A 17284-nucleotide genomic window follows, 5' to 3' on the forward strand; every position below is an offset into this window, starting at 1 on the left:
TCTGCCTTTCAGATAAATTTTTTTTTAAAGATTTATTTATTTATTTGAAAGGCAGAGGCAGAGAGAGAGATAGGTCATCCATCCGCTGGTTCACTCCCAAGATGGCTGCAACTGTAGGAGCTGAGCCAGTTGGAAGCCAGGAGCCGGGAGCTTCTTCCAGGTCTCTCACACAGGTGCAGGGGCCCAAGGACTTGGGCCATCTTCCACTGCTTTCCCAGGCCATAGCAGAGAGCTAGATGGGAAGTGGAGCAGCCGGGTCTCGAACTGCTGCCTAAATGGGATGCCGGTACCGCAGGTACCAGCTTTCCCCCACTATGTCACGGCGCCGGCCCCTTAAAATAAATCTTTGTAACAAGAAAGATTAGCTTGGACAATAGACAAATACGGATGTGGCGGGTCAGTGACGAGATGGAGTCCTTGGCAACACCAAGTGCACTTCAGGGTGTGTATGGCTTGGACTGAGTGGTGCTCGTGTGGATCTGAAACACAGATGGCTCAGATCACACGGCCACGAGGAGCCGAAGCTTCCCCCAGGGAGGGACGGTCACCAGCAGCACGGCGGCCCTGCTTGTCTGTTTTTGACCCCACTACAGTGACAACTGGGACGTCACGGACATCCAGGAATTATGTACATAATGTGTGGTTGGTGGCCCCCAGCCCTTCTGCTCCCAGTAGTAAGACTATTGTTATCAGCCAGCCTTTTGTCACCATAACAAACTCCTGAATTCATGAAGGAAGGACGTTCATAGTCCAAGATCGAGTGGCCCTGCGGGTCCTTGTCTGCAGAGGCTAGCCCTCTCACCAGCACTCCCTCCGGGGGCACGCCCCCAGAGCCTAAGCTCCTCCCCCACTCCCCACCTCCAGACACCACACAGTCAGCCCACTAACTAACCTGCATGAGCCGAGGAGCCCGATCCTGCTCAGACAGTAGCAACCACAGGCTCCTGGCTTTGCCCTCAGCTGTGCCCCAGCCGTGGGTACCTCCAGGTGGGTGAAGTGCCATAAACATCCCGCCATCAGTGACCTGGGGCCTGGCCCTGTGACTCACTCTGGCCAATGACCTCCGTGGAGGAGCCGCTGCTGTGCCAGTTCCCAGCTGAGGCCTGAAGAACCAAAGCAGGTGCCTGCCAGTCTCCTTCCACATCTGCCCTCTACGGTGACAATGTGTCTGGGGCAGCGGCTGGCCCAGGGAGAATGAGGGGGCACTTGGGGGAGTCTCGAGCCCCATTGGGAACCCAGAAGCAGGCCCAGTAGAGCCCCCTGAGCCACAGCTACCAACACACCCTCCCTGCCAGAAAAGCAAATGTGTGTGGCATAAGCCGCTGCAGTGTGTGTGTGTGTTGGCAGGGGGGAGTCTATTACGTGGCACCTGCAGCAGTGGCTAGCCAGCATGTCCCCACCCCTCCAGCTTTGCTCCTCGTACCCCCAGCCATGGTGCTGTGGAGTAGGGACTCAGTAATCTTTGTTGAATAGATAAACGGATAAGTGACCTCTCTTTTACTTGGAAAACTGTCCTCGGCCTTCAGAGCTTTGCAAGACAGTAGTTCCTCAGCCCCCTGGACAGCTCCAGCGATGAAGGAAGAGCAAAAGCTCACCCTTATTCACCCACTCGGCCAGTAGAGAGCGTGGCCCGCGCCAGACTCATCCAGAACCCCTCTTCTGAAGTTGGACAGTCTTGGTGTTTAAGTTCTGAGTACAAAGTTTGCCATTGTATCCGCTGTACTGCAGGGCCTTGTTCCTGCCTGGATTAATTCCATCTTAGTTACCAGGCACCTCCTGGGACCCAAACATGTTCTAGCCCCCGGGGTTCTGGGAAGGCCTTCCCGAAAATGGCAAAGGAAGTGAGCCGTGCAGATCTGTTGTCGGGACGGAGCCAGTGGGACGTGCGAGCACTGATTACGAGGCGTGGTCTGCCACCCGCAAGGTGGAGGCCCAGAGGCACCAGCGGGAGGCAGCAGGTGGTGGTTCACGTAGTTGGGACCCTGCTACCCAGGTGGGAGACCCAGGTGGGAGTTGTTCCTGGCTCCTGGCTTTAGCTTGGCCCAGCACTGGCTGTTGTGAGCATTGGGGCATCGCTGGGAGGTGGGGCAGGGGGTCAGTGGATGGAATCTCTCTCTGCATCCTTCTGTATCTGTCTCTCTGCCTTCCAAATTGAATGGAAATTTTTTTTTCTAAATTTACTTTAATAAGTCGTTGGATTGGATGATGCTTGTCCACACGGGGGAGGGTGATCTTCCTTCCTCAGCCGGCTGACCCCCCCCCCACCCCAGATGCCGACGGCTTCAGAAACACTTCACAGACAACCCGCGCGGTCGTGTCCTGTGGACTGTCTGGGCAACCTCTCAGCCCCATCTGACTGACGCGGGAAAGAAATCGCAGGCGCAGAGACAGTGCAGCCAGCACACGCCAGGATCCTGCCTGCCTCGGGGGTCAGAAATGCTTCACAATCGTGAGACTGTGCACGAATTTAGTTTCTGTTTTATGTATTTTTGCTCATTTTCTGCAGTGAACACATGTTGCAGTTCCAATTGGGAAAAATACAACTTTATAATTGAAATTTAATAAGAAAACAGAACAATGCTCTAATAGTCTTCTTTGCCCATACACTACATTCTCTCAACCACTGACTTTTGTGGTCTTGCTAAGTCCCATTGATTCAAGTCTTTTATTATTATTGTTACTTGAAAGACAGAGTTATATAGAGAGAGAGGGAGAGCGAGAGGTCTTCCATCTGCTGGTTCACTCCCCAAATGGCCACAATGGTCAGGGCTGGGTCAGTCAAAAGCCAGGAGCCAAGAGCTTTTTTTTTTTTTTTTTTTTTTTTTTTTTTTTTTTTTTTGACAGGCAGAGTGGACAGTGAGAGAGAGAGACAGAGAGAAAGGTCTTTCTTTTCTGATGGTTCACCCCCAATGGCCGCTGCAGCCAGCACACCGCGCTGATCCAAAGGAGCCAGGTGCTTCTCCTGGTCTCCCATGTGGGTGCAGGGCCCAAGGACCTGGGCCATCCTCCACTGCACTCCCTGGCCACAGCAGAGAGCTGGACTGGAAGAGGAGCAACTGGGACAGAATCCGGCACCCCAACCAGGACTAGAACCCGGTGTGCCGGCACCGCAGGTGGAGGATTAGTCTATTGAGCCGTGGCATCTGCCAGGAGCCAAGAGCTTCTTCTGGGTCTTCCATGTGGGTGCAGGGGCCCAAGGACATGGGTCATCTTCTGCTGCTTTCCCAGGTGCATTAGCAGAGAGCTGGATCAGAAGTGGAGCAGCTGGGACTCGAACTGGTGCCCGTATAGGATGCCGTTTCTTCAAGCAGCAGCCTAACCCGCCATGCCACAACGCCAGCCCCTGACTCAAGTCTTGGATAACATTGGCCTGTTGCTTGGTAACAGTCATCTTTCAGGAAACTTTTATCTGGTTGGTGCTGCCCAGTTAGGCTGTGTCACAGGGCAACTCTGTGTGAGATGACTTAAGACAGAGACAGTAATGAAACCACCTGGCCTTCCAAATTACCTCGTGAGACATGAGGACTGGTGCTAACTTCCCAGAATATGACATCAGATAAAAGTACTGGACGAAAATAACACCCTAATGACCACGGTTCTTTGTTTCCGCTTCTATACCCAGCTGTGAAGTCTCCCCTTTCCCCACCCCCATCTTGTTCTCCTGGCTGCAGCATTCCTAACAAGTCCCCAGCTGACACAGGTAGCGCTGGTCTGGGGCTACACTTTGGGGATCACTATCCCTGGGGCAGCTGGAATGAGCCTACACACCCCAGAGTATGTGTGTAAGAACTACTCGTGGCAGCCGGCGCCGCGGCTCACTAGGCTAATCCTCCGCCTTGCGGTGCCAGCACTCGGGGTTCTAGTTGTGGTCGGAGTGCCGGATTCTATCCCGGTTGCCCCTCTTCCAGGCCAGCTCTCTGCTGTGGCCAGGGAGTGCAGTGGAGGATGGCCCAACTGCTTGGGCCCTGCACCCCATGGGAGACCAGGAGAAGCACCTGGCTCCTGGCTCCTGCCATCGGATCAGCGCGGTGCGCCGGCCGCAGCGCACCGGCCGCAGCGGCCATTGGAGGGTGAACCAACGGCAAAGGAAGACCTTTCTCTCTGTCTCTCTCTCTCTCTCTCTCTCTCACTGTCCACTCTGCCTGTCAAAAAAAAAAAAAAAAAAAAAAACAAAAAAACAAAAAAAAAAAAACAACTACTCGCGGAGCGATCACCACAAACGTCCATCACCAGTTGAGCAGGTAAAGCATGGTCTGTCTGCACAACAGAATACGGGGAAGCATTGGAAATGAGCCAGCCACAGCCACGGGCAAAATGTGGATGCATCTTGAGACAGTTCCTAAAGCCAGAGGCAGAAGCCCTTCTGCAGTGTAAATCCAACCCTAAGAAGCTGTAAAAAGAGGTGAAAGCAACCGTTTTGTTTAGGGTTGCAGGCATTCGTGAGGAAACCCTAAGGGAAAGCAAGGCCATGATGTTGGCAGAGGTCGGCGTGGTGGTTTCCTCCCAGGGAACGCGAGAGGATCGTGCCCGGTGTTCAGTTATGGTCTCCAGGCTCCAAATCCACCCTTGTAGGCTCAGCGGTGATGCTGGGGCCGGGAAGAGCTCTCCAGGTTCCGCAGTGGCTCCTTCTTGGGTGCTTCCAAAAGGTGGCGAGAGAGAAAGCCTGCAAGGCTGGACGAGTAAGAAAGGACCCCCTCCCTCCTCTTCCTCCCTGTGGGGGTCTCTCTCCGTTTCCTGTCCCTCTAGGCTTGACGCTAGCAAGGCTTCTTTATGCCGGCATCGTCAGTTCCTCTCTGTAGCAGCTGCGGCAGCAAGTCTGCCATCTTTCTAAGGCTTTGTAGAATCAGCCTCGCACCAGCAGGGCAGCAGCCCCTCCCTCCTCAGCTCCTGTAAGTTCCCTGATAGGAGTAATTCCAGCCTCCTCCCTTCCCCCTCCCTAAGCGCAGCATTGACTTCATCCAGTCACTACCTCTGAGACCCATGTGGAATCCTCTTTGACCCTCACCCGTTTGGCAATTCTATACCCAGTTAACATTTTTAGTAGATTTATAAAAAGAGTTTTTATTTGAAAGGCAGAGTGACAGAGAGAAAGAGAAAGAGAAAGAGAGAGAGAGAGAGAGAGAGAGAGAGAGAGAGAGAGAAATCTTCCATCCTATGGTTCACTCCCCATACGCCCCCCAACAGCCAGGGCTGGGCTACGCCAAAGCCAGAAGCCTGGAATTCCATCGGGTTCTCACACATGGGAAAGGGGGTGCAAGAACTTGGGGCAGGGCAGGTGCTGTGGTACAGCAGGTTCACGCCCTGGCTTGAAGCACCGGCATCCCATATGGGTGCTGGTTCTAGTCCCGGTTGCTCCTCTTTCAATCCAGCTCTCTGCTGTGGCCTGGGAAAGCAGTTGAAGATGGCCCACGTCCTTGGGCCCCTGCCCCCACGTGGGAGACCCGGAAGAAGCTCCTGGCTTCAGATTGGCGCAGCTCTGGCCATTGCAGCCATCTGGGGAGTGGACCGGCAGATGGAAGACCTCTCTCTCTGTCTCTCCCTCTCTCTGTAACTCTGTCTTTCAAATAAATAAAAAATAAATCTTTAATAAAAAAAGAACTTGGGCACCATCCACTGCTTTCCCAGGCGCATTTGCAGGAATGCTGGCTCAGTAGAGCAGCTGGGACTCGAACCGCTGGTCCTACAGGATGCCGGCATCACAGGCAGCAGCTTAGCCCGCTGCACTGTGACACTGGCACCCCACCCCAGCAGTCCTTGGATAGCAGGTTCTTCCTGTTCCCTCGCGGCTCCTTGCTTGCCATTCATTGCTCACTCGAGCCTGGAGCCCACGTTCTTTGCGGTAGGAAGGAGACGGCGCTTGTCACTCGCATCCCCCACCCCCACCCCCGTCTCGGAGTCCTCCGCTGATCCTGATTCCCTGGGACGGATGGGGCTCCCGAGGCGCAGAACGTCTATTGCTGAAACCAGGAAAGTCAGTCGCCGTGGAGTCAGTGACCTCAGCCGAGACACATCAGCCATGACTGCGTGGAGGGGCAGTGTGGTGTTGCAGCTCAGCTCACCACTGCCCCCGCCGCAGTTCTGTTCTTCAAAAAGGAAGGGTGGGGCCGGCGCCGCGGCTCACTAGGCTAATCCTCCACCTAGCGGCGCCGGCACACCGGGTTCTAGTCCCGGTCGGGGTGCCAGATTCTGTCCCGGTTGCCCCTCTTCCAGGCCAGCTCTCTGCTGCGGCCCGGGAGTGCAGTGGAGGATGGCCCAAGTGCTTGGGCCCTGCACCCCATGGGAGACCAGGAGAAGCACCTGGCTCCTGCCTTCTGATCAGCGCGGTGCGCCAGCCGCGGCGGCCATTGGAGGGTGAACCAACGGCAAAGGAAGACCTTTCTCTCTCTCTCTCTCTCTCTCTCACTGTCCACTCTGCCTGTCAAAAAAAAAAAAAAAAGAAAAAGAAAAAAAAGGAAGGGTGGGGCCGGCGCCATGGCGCAGTAGGCTAATCCTCCACCCGCAGCGTGGGCATCCCATACGGACGTCGACTCTAGAGTCCAGCTGCTCTGGATCGGTGCAGCTCCGGCCAGTTGAGGCCATTCGGGGAGTGAACCAGCGGAAGGAAACTGGCACTGGGGAGGCTGCCAGGAAAGTTTGCCCTTTGAACCCCAGCCATGACATCACAGCCTGCCATTGGAGCTGCCACCAGCTCTGCCGACGGTGGCCTCCCGTAGGACACTCAGGGTTTGCTACATTTCTGGCAGCCAGGAGAGGAGTCCCATCTTCCCGCTGCCGACTGCAATCCGCAGAGACAGGTGGGCGCGGGCAGCACCCCACCACGCACTGCATACTTGCTGGGCGAAAGCAAGTATGGGGGGCCTCCTGCCCTGGCTTCCCCCTGGGAATCCAGGTTTTACGGTCTCCGCAGCGAGAGGGATTCAGGGATTCTGTGGGGGACTCAGCTTTCATTTTGTAAGTACTGGGTGCTTTTCTGGGACAGCGGGTATTGCTTTGTCCCAGGTCTCCTCTGGTAGCCACGTTTACCGCCGTAAACTGGTGGGAAAATGCTGGCAAATCTGATGAAGTCTCCTTGCGGGCTCACCTCCACCGAGAGCCTTTGTCGAGGAAGGGGTGGCAGAAGAAGAGCTGAGTGTATTCTGATGCAAGAAAAATTTGAAATCCATGCACGATTTTGTCATAATACTTTTTTTGTTTCATGAACTTTATGTAAGAAATCTTGCAATTTCATTTTTCCCTTGGACTTTTCGAGGCACCTGGCACCATAACGTGAGCTCCGCGGGCCTCTCGCAGCCAGCTCGCTGCTGCTTTCCCTCGCCGCACGGACACGCGAGAGCGTGGGGAGCCCCGCGCAGCCGAGACGCGGGGCCTCGCACCTGGGCGCTGCGCGGAGGGGGCGTGTCCGCAAGGCCACGCCCCCAGCTTCCCGCCGCCGGGCGCGCGGGGCGTGGCCATGTCGCGTCACTCCTCCTGAGTGACAGGAGGGTGGTCACACCGCCCCCGGCGCCTCCGACGGCGCCCACGCTCCTCGAGGGTGTGGGCCGCTACCGTGGCGTCTCCCTTGTCCAAAACAGGGGCCAGGCCCGCTGCGTCCGGAGCCGAGCGAGGAAGAAGCGGCTTCCACGAGCGGCCGGCGCCCGCCGCCATTTCTCCTCACAGGCGTCGCGGCCGGAGCTCTGGAGGCGTCCACAGAACTCCTACGGTCGGGCCTTTTTCTGTTTAATTTCCGCTTGGATTATAATAGCTTGAGCCATAAGACATGAATGCCAAGAACCCAGATTTTTAGTTAAAAAAAAATACTGTTTTTTAAAGGTGATTTATGATTTGAAAGGCAGAGTTACAGAGAGAGGGGTCTTCCACCTGCTGGTTCACCCCTCAGATGGCCAACAGCGGCCAGGGCTGGGCCAGGCCAAAGCAGCGGCCAGGGGCGCCCCCCTGGTGCGCGGGCCCAAGGATTCGGGTCATTTGCTGGTGCTTTTCCCAGGCGCCTTAGCAGGGAGCTGGATCGGAGCGAAGCAGCCGGGCCTAGAACCGGCGCTCGTCCGGGAAGCCGCCGGCGTCTCAGGCCCTGGCTCAACCCACGGCAACCGAGGCCGGCCTCCAGCGAGCGCGTTTGTGGAGGCCGTTGCACCTGATGCAGCCCACGGAGCACCGCCCCGAGTCCTGGCACCCGCGCCGCCCCTGTGCGCTCTGGAGGTTTGCACAAAGCCAGGAAACCCGAGCCGGCGGCGAGATGACGGGTGCCCGGCTCCCCTGCCGCTGTGCCGCCTGCTCTCCCAGGCTCGCCCTCATCCTTGCAGGCGTTTGGTGGAGAAAGCACGGAGCCACGCTGGTGCAACAAGGCTGCATCCCCTAGGGGCACCGGTTCAAGTCCCAGCTGTTCCACTTATGATCCAGCTCCCTGCTAATGGCCTGGGAAAAGCAGCAGCAGATGGCCCAAGTGCCAGGGCTCCTGCCACCCACATGGGAGACCCGGAAGAAGCTCCTGGCTCCTGGCTTCGGTCTGGCCCAGCCCCAGCTGTTGCAGCCATTTGGGGAGTGAACCAGCAGATGGAAGATCTCTCTCTGTCTCTCCCTCCCCCCCCCCATCACTCTGCCTTTCAAATAAATAAAAAGAAAATGCTGATAAAAATGTGCACTGACCCAGCAAGCGGTCCAGGGGCGAGCCGGGGTTAGGGATGCGGCCTCGCTCCTCTGCCTCCGCCGCTTGTTTTGCACCAGCGGCCTCTGTGAGCTGGGACGAGGCCCTGCAAGGGCAGGGGTGAGCAGGATGGCTGCAGTCTCTCCCCACACCCCTGCAGAGGCTGGGAAGCCAAGGGGGCCTGTGGAAGGGTCTTTGGTCTGTGGGAGCCAGGATGCTGGGCTCCAGGGCACGGCCATCCCAGAGCCCCTCCTCGCTGACCCTCAGCCTCCTGGCCGTACAATGGGAAGCGATGACATGGGAAGTGACGGTAACTCCCCCACTTTGGGCACTTGCCAGCGAATCCGACTTTGAAAACAACATAAGACCTCAAAAATCATCCCAGTGAGGTGTTGTCATTCTAGCCCTGGAGGGTGGTGGAGACCCGCTCCTGGATAGGGTGGCCCAGCCCCCGAGGAAGGATCACAAGCCAGGGTCGGGAGGACCCGGGCTGCAGGGTGCTGCGAGCAGCAGGGGCCTGAATCCTGCTCTCGTGAAGGGCCCCAAGGAGTAGACGGGGCCACGTAGGCTGCGTCTCAGGAACTGGACTTGCCGGCCTTGCCAGTGCCCGGCGTGCCTCAGCCTGAAGCTGGGGGCTGCTCCAGCTCTGGGGGGCCTTTTGGCCTCGGACAGCAGCAGGCAAAGGTCAGTGAGAGCCAGAGGCTGGCGCCCTCCTCCCACGTTCCAGCCTGGATGAGACAGTTTTGCACAATCCTGGAACAGAGGGCGAGGAAACCCCGTACTGGCTGCAGACAGGGGTTTTGCACAACGTTGATGCTTTGAGGACATAACGCGAGGTTTCCTGTAGCTGTAGATGCGGGCTCACGTGTGTACTCTACAAAAGTGGTTCTGGGCACCTGCTATGTGCCAAGGTCCAAGATCACCTGCCCTCTTGGGCTTCACACACTAATGAATTCTTTGCACATTTCCCATTTATAAGTTGCTCTAAAGATAGAGACTATTGCAACGACTTAGCTCCTGCGGGACGGTGTGGGCTTGCATCAGCGGCGTGGTCTGGAGCGAGCAGAGAGCTCGGTGGCATGAAGCTTGCTCTTGGGCAAGGTGGAAGCAGTAAGGAGTGAGGGAAAGACTGATATCCACCCGGGACTTTGAGGTGCAAATAAACGCTTGGTCAGAGCCAGGCATCTCTGTTACTGGGGAGACCCTGTTTTAGACCCTGTGATGAGACCCCTGGGCTCCAGGAGCAGGCAGGTGCATGGTGTGGGAAGCTGGCTGTGTTCCAAGAGGCTGTCACCAGTGCTGGTGCCGACCTCCCGGTCAATGCTCTTGCGCGTGTCAGACACCCCAGCCATGCGTCACCCGAGGCAGGAGGAGGACAGGTGCGGGGTCTCGGATCTGTACTAGGAGGCTGCTGCTTCCTGCAACTTTGCCTAAAACAGGGGCCAAAACTTTCGAATTTTGTGAGAAAAGATATTTAGAGTTTACCTCTAAAGACAGTTGAGGCCGGCGCCGCGGCTCACTAGGCTAATCCTCCGCCTTGCGGCGCCGGCACACCGGGTTCTAGTCCCAGTCGGGGCACCGGATTCTGTCCCGGTTGCCCCTCTTCCAGGCCAGCCCTCTGCTGTGGCCTGGGAGGGCAGTGGAGGATGGCACAGGTGCTTGGGCCCTGCACCCCATGGGAGACCAGGAGAAGCACCTGGCTCCTGCCATCGGATCAGCGCGGTGCGCCAGCCACAGCGGCCATTGGAGGGTGAACCAATGGCAAAAGGAAGACCTTTCTCTCTGTCTCTCTCTCTCACTGTCCACTCTGCCTGTCAAAAAAAAAAAAAAAAAAAAGACAATTGAAATTATTTGATTTAACTTAACTGACTTTAATTCATACAAAATTTTAGCTAATTTTTTTGGTTTGAAAGGCAGTCTGAGCTCCCATCTTCTGGTTCACTCCCCAAATGCGCACAACAGCTAGGAGGCTATAGCGTGAGGCGGGGACCTCAATCCAGGTCTCCCCCATGGGTGGCAGGAACCCAACTCCTTGAGCGGTCACTGCTGCCTCCCAGGGTCCATGCTGGCAGGAAGCTGGGAGCTGGAGCCAGGAATCAAACCTAGGCACTCCCATGTGGAATGTTGTGATAACTGACATCTTTTTTTAATATTTATTTTTACTTATTTGAAAGAGTTACAGAGAGAGGTAGAGCCAGAGAGAGAGAGAGAGAGAGAGATCTTCCATCCGCTGGTTCACTCCCCAGATGGCCACAATGGCCAGAGCTGAGCTGAGCTGATATGAAGCCAGGAGCCAGGAGCTTCTTCCTGGTCTCCCATACAGGTACAGGAGCCCAAGGACTTGGGCCATCCTCCACTGCTTTCCCAGGCCACAGCAGAGAGCTGGATTGGAAATGGAGCAGCCGGGACTGGAACCAGCGCCCACATGGGATGCCGGTGCTGCAGGCCAGGACTTTAACCCGCCGCGCCACAGTGCCAGCCCCCTACTGCCAGCCTAACTGCTGGGCCAGACGCCTAACCCCAGCTCTGAGAGATAATTCACACCGATGACAAGCCTGCAGTAGGGTGGCGTTATTGCATCCGCCAGGATGGGCATCCACCACCGCAGTTAACTTTATAACTCTCAGGGCGCCCTTCATTGTCACCTCCCCCTTCCCAAACATCCCATCCATTAAGTCCTAAGCAAACCACTGATCCATCTCCTGTCTCCATGTGTTTGCCTGTTTTATCTCTTGTATTTGGCTCATTCATTCCTCAGTGATGGAGGCCTGGGTGGTGGCTACTTTGTTGCTGTTACAAATAAAGGTGTTATGGGGCCAAGGCACTGTGGCCTGAAGTGCCAGCATCCCATTTGGGCGCCGATTCTAGTCCCAGCTGCTCCTCTTCTGATCCAGCTCTCTGCTATGGCCTGGGAAAGCAGTAGAAGATGGCCCAAAACCCGGAAGAAGCTCCTGGCTCCTGCTTTCGGATCGATGCAGCTCTGGCCGTTGCAGCCATCTGGGGAGTGAACCAGCGGATGGAAGACCTCTCTCTCTGTCTCTACCTCTCTCTGTAATTCTGTCTGACCTAGGAGTGAAACTTGTGCTCTGAATTAACTGTAGGTGTGGGTTTTTTTTTTTTTTTTTCCTATTTCTGGTAGGGAGGGTGTGGTTGGTGTAGACCTGGGAGGGTGGGTCGTGTTGTAGATGCTGAACTACCTGAATGTCTCTGCCTTCATAGCTGCACACTGGGGCTTGGGTGATAAAAACACACAGAAGCCTGGTGGCTTTGACGATGAAAGTCAAAGGCCCTGTGGTGCTGCAGCTGATAGCTGCCTTCTTTGATGTAGCGCGAGGAGTCTGTTTTTGTTGTCTGCTCAGGTCCCCAAGAAGCCTCTCTGTGTGGCTTGGTCACCTGGAGCTTCTGGTCCCCAAGTTCCCACCCTGTCCCAAAGAGGGAAGTGGAAATTAGGGCCAGCAGTTTTCTCTGATCTCTGCCAGGAAAAAAAAAAAAAAAGTCAGCTTCTACAGAGCTGTTGGCTTTAAACAAATTTCTGATTGATTGATTGATTGATTTGATAGGCAGAGTGACAGAGAGGGAGAGACACACAAAGATATTCTCTCCCTGCTTCATTCTCTGATGGCCTCAAAAGTCAGGGCTGGGCCAGGCTGAAGCCGGGAGCCTGGAACTCCATCTGGGTCTTCCACATGGGTGGCAGGGGTCCAAGCACTTGGGCCATCTGCCGCTGCTTTCCCAAGCACATAGGAAGAGGGGGTACACTGGAAGTGGAGCTCCTGGGACTCGAATTGGCACTCTGATATGATGCCGGCGTTGCAAGTAATGGCTTCACTTGCTTGCCAGAGTGCTGTCCACCCCCCACACACACACACACGTACACACACTTTTTAAAAAAATTATATGGAGAGTGAATCTTGTAGCCAAATAGCACCTCTTGCTGTTACATAGCTCAGAACTAAAACCAGGATCCATTTCTGCCAAGTTCTTAAGATGTCAGGGTTTCTGTTTTGTGTACGGCCTGTATCCATGGCCTAATCTTATTTTCGATCACTATTTCCACAGTTTCCTTGCCTACTAATCTGCAGCCATGTTGGTGGCTGTGTGTATCTGAGCCTGATCAGAAAAGCTTTTCTCTTCCCTGGGTTCAGACAGTAACCAACCACAATGCAGCCAGCAAAAGTCAGACTGTGGGAAACTGCAATGGACAAATGACCCAGTTTCTTAAATAAATTGAAAGGGGGAGGGGAGGAGAAAAGGAAATGGAGGGGAAACACAGACTAAAGGGATTAAGAGGACCTCATCCATTGTTGGGAATGCTGACGTCTGCAGCCGCTTGGGAAAACAGTCTGGGGAGCTGGTAGGATGTTAAACATATACTTGGTCTGTAACCCCACAGTTCCACCCACAGGAATCTGCTCCACAGAAAGGCAAACATATGTGAGAGACAAGTCCGTGAACGCTCACAGCAGCGATGTTACTCTCGCAGCCAAACCCTGGGAGCCATCCGTCCGTCCGACTTTCTTAAAAACTATGGCATCATCAGCAGTCAAAAGAAAGGCCTAGGGCCAGTGCTTTGGCTCAGAGGGTTAAGCCACCTCCCACAGTGCCGGCATCCCATGTGGACTCCGGTTCGAGTCCTGGCTGCTCCACTTCCTATCCAGCTCTGTGTTAATGCACCAGCAAAGGCTGAAGACGATGGCCTGAATCCCTGGGTCCCTGCCACCCATGTGGTAGACCCGGACAGATTTCCAGGCCCCTGCCTTCGGCCTGGCGCAGCCCCAGTCATTGCAGCCATTCAAGGAGTGAACCAGTGGATGGAAGGTCTCTCTCCCTCTCTCTGTAACTCTGCCTTTCAAATAAATGACCATTTAAAAGAGAGAGGAATCACTGCTCCATGTAACAACAGTCACAGTCCCTAAACCTGTGCTGCATGGAAGAACTCAGGCACAAAAGGCCACGTGCCACATGCTCCCCGGCTCTTGAAAGCGGTGGAAAAGAGGCGAGACCAGAGGAGAAAGACCGGTGATGGCTGGAGCTGAAGGCTGGAGGGAGGAGTGACTGAAACTGGCTACAAAGGAGATTTGGGGGTGATGGACGTATTCAGAAAGGGGATCATAGTGACGATGGAACAGCTTTAAATATGCCAAAATCCGTGTAACCTTAGCATGCCGGCAGCACGTGCATCTCATGGTATGTGAATCATACCTCAGTCAGTGTTTAAAAAATGAAAAGCTAAACACTGGCCAGAAATTTGATAACATCATGGCATCCTTAAGATTCTCTTAGGGGGCTGGCACCATGGCTCATTAGGCTAATCCTCCACCTGTGGCACTGGCACCCCGGGTTCTAGTCCCAGTTGGGGCGCTGGGTTCTAGTCCTGGTTGTTCTTCTTCCAGGCTAGCTCTCTGCTGTGGCCAGGGAGGGCAGTGGAGGATGGCCCAAGTGCTTGGGCCCTGCACTCCATGGGAGACCAGGAGAAGCACCTGGCTCCTGGCTTCAGATCGGCGCGGTACGCTGGCCACAGCGTGTCGGCCATAGCAGCCATTTGGGGGGGTGAACCAATGGAAAAAGGAAGACCTTTCTCTGTGTCTCTCTGTCTCTCTGTCTCTCACTGTCTAACTCTACCTGTCCAAAAAAAAAAAAAATTCTCTTAGGGGTGGTGGTGGGCATGGCTATGAACCAGTATCTTTTCGGGGTGCATACTGAAATCTACGAACTGCTCAGTGTCTGAGACCTGCTCCAAAAGGCAACAGGAGGGTGCAGGCGGGTGGGAGCCGGAGCAGAAGGCTGTGTGGCAGGTGGGTCCCCATCGGCCGGGCCCTCACCCGTGGGTCTTTCTCTGTGTGTGTTTCAAATGTCTGCGCTCTTCAGAGTTTCAGCAGATGAGCTCAGGCGTCCTTGCGAGCAACAGGGAGTGCCGGGCTCTGCACAGGTCACTGACGACATCCACTTGGAATGAGGCAGTGGGCAGCTATTGTCTCCCTCGGGCAGCGTTCCCTCCCCCTCCCCCTCCCCCCGCCTCACAGGAACCAGCCTCGGCTGGCCTCTGAAGACGGGCCAGCCCTCTGCGAGTGGTCTTCGCTTCTAAAGAGTCGGCTGCCTCCGTGTCTGCCCACTTAGGTCCAGCCAGCCGATGCAAGGAGGAGCAAGCTGGGAGGGGGCTGAGTGCCAGCAAGGCCAGCCCAGGGTTTCTGCTGCCCCTCCCCAAGGCAGCCCTTTCCCAAAACCAGTAAAGCCCCTTCCGTTTAAGTCAGGCCAGGGTTGGTTTCTGTGGCTGGAAACCAGACACCCCCCACCCCACAACAGCCTGCAGGCAACTCCAGGCACGGCTTTGGCATGTGCAAGACCCTTAGGCTGAAGCCGGGACAAGCTCAGAACCGCTTGGCCATGCAGACGGGCACCAGGCAGCTGAGAGAGCATAGAACATAAACACACAGTCACGGGGACACCTGGGTCCACCCGTTGTCATCGAGGCAGGAGTGGCTTGCTCCACCAGGCAGAGTCTCGCGGATCTGACCCCACGTGGTCGGATGGAATGGGGGTGCGGGCCACAGATGCATCTCACCTGGCCACACAGGTCACTATAACCACGTGTTATAGTGTCAGCTCCGCCCCTGGCAGCCATGCCCCCAGCTGCCTCCAGCTGACCCATGTAACCCTAGGATGCTGGGGACATGGCAGAATGGCACTTGGGAGGCTCCTATTTGCTCTTTCTTGCACCCCTTTGCCAGGGGGAGCCAGACGCGCACCCTGCCGTGAGGATGCTGAGCTGCACTGTGGAGAATTCACAGCGGCCTCCTGCCCAGAGCAGCACACCTCCCGGCTGTGCCAGACAGCCCCTTGGAGGCAGATTTTCAGGAGATGCAGCCCCAGCCAATGTCTTTTTCCCCCCAATTATTTTTATTTATTTTCTATTTTTTAAGGATTTATTTTTTATTTATTTGAAAGAGAGATAGAGCCAGAGAGAGTGGTCTTCCATTCCACTGGTTCACTCCCCAAATGACCACAATGGCCAGAGCTGAGCTGATCTGAAGCCAGGAGCCAGGAGCTTCTTCTGGGTCCCCCATGTGGTGCAGGGGCCCAAGGAGTTGGCCCATCTTCTACTGCTTTCCCAGGCCATAGCAAAGAGCTGGATTGGAAGAGGAGCAGCCAGGACTCGAACCGGCACCCATAGGGGATGCCGGCACTCTAGGCTGGGGCTTTAACCCACTGCACCACAGCGCCGGCCCCTGTTTATTTTCTGTTTTACTTGAAAGAGAGAAATAGGCAGACAGAGATCTTCCATCCACTGGCTCATTCCTCAAAATCTCAAAATGCCTTACAAAAGCCAGGATCCTGGAACTCCTTCCGGTCTCCCGCATGGGTGACAGGGACCCACATCTTGACACAGTCTGAGCCAGACCTCTCCCTGGATGAATACTTCCTGAGCCCCCGATGCACAGGAGTTGTGAAGACAAATGTTTGCTGGTTAAAGGTTTTGGAGTCATTCGACACAGAGCAATAGATGAGCTATACATGGGCTTCTGTCTCCGTACGTCCCAGCACTGCAAAAGGCATCCCTTCCCCCACATTTTGGTTTGCGTGTGTTTCCTGGGCTGTCAGAATCAGTTCAGGAAAAGTCCTGGATTGGTGTTGAGCATAGCCGTTAAGCTGCTGCTTGGGAGTGCCGCACCCTTTCTGGAGTGCCCGGGTTCCAGACCTGGTTCCACTTTTTTTTTTTGACAGGCAGAGTGGACAGTGAGAGAGAGACAGAGAGAAAGGTCTTCCTTTTTGCCGTTGGTTCACCCTCCAAAGGCCGCCGTGGCCGGTGCACCGCGCTGATCCGAAGCCAGGAGCCAGGTGCTTCTCCTGGTCTCCCATGGGGTGCAGGGCCCAAGCACTTGGGCCATCCTCCACTGCACTCCCGGGCCACAGCAGAGAGCTGGCCTGGAAGAGGGGCAACCGGGACAGAATCCGGTGCCCCAACCGGGACTAGAACCCGGTGTGCTGGCCCCGCAGGCAGAGGATTAGCCAAGTGAGCCTCGACGCCAGCCGGTTCCACCTCTGATTCCAGCTTCCTGCTTCTGTGCCCTTGCAAACCAGATGGGAAACAGATTGGGTTCTGATCTCTGGTGTTAGCTTGGCCAAGCCCTGACGGTGATGAGCTTTTGGAGAGTGAACCAGGAAATGGAAGATCTCTCTCTCTGTGTCTCTTCCCTCCCCCACCTTTCTGCCTCTCAATAAAAATAAACGTATAAATAAATAAAACTTTAAAAGAAACGTGTACAGGGCCAGCACAGCATAGCAGGTTAAGCCGCTGTCTGTGATGCTGGCATCCCTTACTTAGGCCAGTTTGAGTCCCGGCTGCTCCACTTTTCATCCAGCTGCCTGCTGATGCGCCTGGGAAAGCAGCAGAAGATAGCTCAGGTCCTTGAGCCTCTGTGCCCACAGGGGAGACCTGCGTGGAGCTCCAGGCTCCCGGCTTCTGCCTGGACCAGCCCCAACTGTTGTGGCCATTTGGGGAGTGAACCAGCGGATGTAAGATAGATTTCTCTCTCTCTCTCTCTCTCTCTCTCTCTCCCCCCTCCTCTCCCCTCCCCTCCCCTCCCCTCCCCTCCCCCCACCTTTCAAATAAATAAACCTTTAAAAAATGAAAAAGAAATATGAACC

The sequence above is a fragment of the Oryctolagus cuniculus genome, chromosome 19, assembly GCF_051225735.1.
Source record: "Oryctolagus cuniculus isolate XC-2025 breed Fujian yellow rabbit chromosome 19, ASM5122573v1, whole genome shotgun sequence".
NCBI lineage: Eukaryota > Metazoa > Chordata > Mammalia > Lagomorpha > Leporidae > Oryctolagus > Oryctolagus cuniculus.